Below are 2,787 nucleotides of genomic sequence, written 5' to 3'. Positions count from 1 at the left end.
ACCACCTAGCGCCGCCACCCCAGCCCTCGCCCCCGCAGCCCACCCGGCCACCACCTAGCGCCACCACCCCGTGGCCTCACGGATCCAGCATGGTGCACCTCCAATAGATTTGGCCAGTGACTTGACCTCCCTCGCGTCAGATCCGGCTGACCGTGGCGGCCGTGGGTCTCCCTCCCCCTGCCTTGCCTTTCTCCTTCACCGCCAAGCCGCGACGGCGGTGGATCTGGCTCACCCCGATGGACCTTCCCTCCCGCCTGGCCGATCCACCAATTCGCCAGCTCGTGAACATTAACGAGCGGATCGCCGTGCTCATCACCGACTCCACCGTGCGCACCATGATCGGGGACATGTTTCAGAGGAGGGAGGAGTTCTTGCAGGTCCTCCAGGAGGGGGTCAAGCTCGTCACCGGGTCCATCCTCAACGACCTGTTCCCTTCGTCGTGGCTTGCCAACTTCATAAGCGGCACGACGCGGATGGCCGAGGAGGTCCACCGGAAGAGCTTCGAGCTCATGGAGTATGCCATCAAACAACACGAGGAAAAGATGGCCGTGGGGGATGGAGAGGACCTGGTGGACGTGCTCTTGAGGATACAGAAGGAAGGTGGCCTCGAGGTGCCTCTCACCATGGGAATCATCAAAGCAAGTATCCTGGTGAGTGCAACAGCTCCCCAGCCACTTTTAGTTCCTACTATAAGGTCAACTTGCGAGAAGCAGCAATCATAGCCTATCTTTTCATTTCCGCGTGACTTTGAACTCAAGATTTACCTTCCATGATTCCTTCGTTGAAAACTTAGGATGGCGACTCGATCTCTTGCTAGCATGTGGTTCTAGTTCTAGGGTCCACATGTCAATAAGACATCGGGTGAAAATCATCGACTTTTCAATTGGTAATTTACCTGTTCTATAAATTGCACACATTGGTATTATTATTGTAGGACCTCTTTAGTGTCGGGAGTGAGACGTCAGCAACGACACTTCAATGGGCCATGTCGGAGCTCCTGAGGTACCCAAACATGATGCAGAAAGCACATGCCAAAGTACGCGATTGCCTTAGAGAAAAGCACACAGTGACCGAGGATGACTTGGCGGACCTAAAATACCTCAGACTCGTCATCAAGGAGACACTAAGGTTGCATCCACCGGCCCCACTGCTTATTCCACGGGAGGCCATGAAGTCCTGCAAAATCCTCGGGTACGACGTGCCAAAGGGCACAAACGTGCTTGTGAATGCATGGGCGATCGGTAGGGACCCTAAGCACTGGGATAACCCTGAGGAATTTAAGCCAGAGAGGTTCGAGTCTGGCATCGTCGACTTCAAAGGCACGAACTTTGAGTACATACCGTTTGGGGCGGGGAGAAGGATGTGTCCTGGTATGATGTTTGAATAGGCCAGCATGAAGATCGTTCTCGCTGCACTTCTCTACCACTTCGACTGGAAGCTCCCGGCAGGGTTGAAGCCAGGTGAGGTCAACATGGTGGAGGACATGGGCATCACCGTCTGGAGGAAGAACGACTTTTACCTGCACTCCATCGTCCATGTGTCGCCAGTTTGATTTGCACTTTAATAGTTTGTGGTCACAAATTCTCATATACCAGTCCTTTATCTCTAACGTTGTCGAATGTCAAGACTTATGATGTAATGTTAATTACATCATCAGAAATACCATTGCAAGTTTACTATCAAATTATTTTTATATATGTAGGGTAGGTCTATTCTAATAACACCCCCTAAGAGTCTTATTCTGCTAACACTAGGCTTATTCTGCTAACACTTTTGTACTTCTCGATCCCTTTGCCCGGATCTGCACCCGGCAACCACGTCCGTGCCGCCTTGGTTCCGGTGGTGTCGTCGATGGTCGTCCCCATGCATCTCCAACACATATGGAGCGCCACGGCGGCGAGAAAAATGGAGGCATCGGGCCGGGGCCCTTCATCGATGGGACCCGCTTCACCATGTAGATCGGCAGTGTGGTTGCAGGTCTCCCTCCAGCTGCAGTTCTTTTCTGTCTTTTTTCTTCAGTTTGGATGGCTGTGTGTCTGTACTACTGAAAGTTCGTGCTCCCATGTGGAATTCCCCGTTTGAAAATCATGGGTGATATGCCTCAGTTCACCTAGATTAGTGATGCAGCTCAGCCGGGTTGCAGCCGCCGATTCAAAAAACTCTAATGACCGCTGGTTGTTCAACCTCGCGCCCTGACGACCTCCTGCAAGCACGGGCGAGGAAGAGAACAAAATCTAGGGTTAACACTGTCCTCTCCTGCAGTTCACTATTTGGTGTTTTTCTGAAGAAAAATCAAATTGTAAATGCAGTACACTATGGATTGCTTTTAGGTTCATTTGCTTATTTTGCAGGAAAAAAGAATTAAGTAGTGTCGGCGAGCATCCACTTTTCGTTCGGCGTCGGGTGGTTCTCTCGTACATTATGTCGGGTCCATTTGTTTGTGCACGGCAGCTTGTCCTATTTTATTTGATGTAAAAGAAGAGAACAAACAAGCAACTAGTAGTTTGTGGTTTATTTTTAATGGTATGTACTTCGAGAAAAAAAATATGATGTGATTCATTGTGTGGTGGTTGGTGATTCACTTTGTCAAGAACGAGAGAATTTTTTTCCTAGGAGAGGTTCTTTTCTTTTTGTAATGCACTTTGTTTAGTTTCTCCGACAACTGAAAAGAAAGGTTTTGAAGTTCATTAGAAAAAAACAATGTGGTTCACTTTCGGGAGTGTTCTTCTAGTGAACCTCTTTTTTATAAAAAATTAATGCAGTATATTAGCCTTGACCATTCAGTAC

General features: G+C 49.2%; 1 pseudogene; it reads left to right on the top strand.

The window, feature by feature from the left end:
• The first annotated feature begins 320 nt into the window (after nt 1-320).
• Nucleotides 321-1,552, top strand: LOC119322473 (annotated as a pseudogene).
• The last annotated feature ends 1,235 nt before the right edge of the window (nt 1,553-2,787 follow it).

Source organism: Triticum dicoccoides, chromosome 6B, assembly GCF_002162155.2.
Source record: "Triticum dicoccoides isolate Atlit2015 ecotype Zavitan chromosome 6B, WEW_v2.0, whole genome shotgun sequence".
NCBI classification, from domain to species: Eukaryota; Viridiplantae; Streptophyta; class Magnoliopsida; order Poales; family Poaceae; genus Triticum; species Triticum dicoccoides.
The sequence above is the reverse complement of the archived record's forward strand: the minus strand, read 5'-3'. Positions and strand labels throughout refer to the sequence as shown.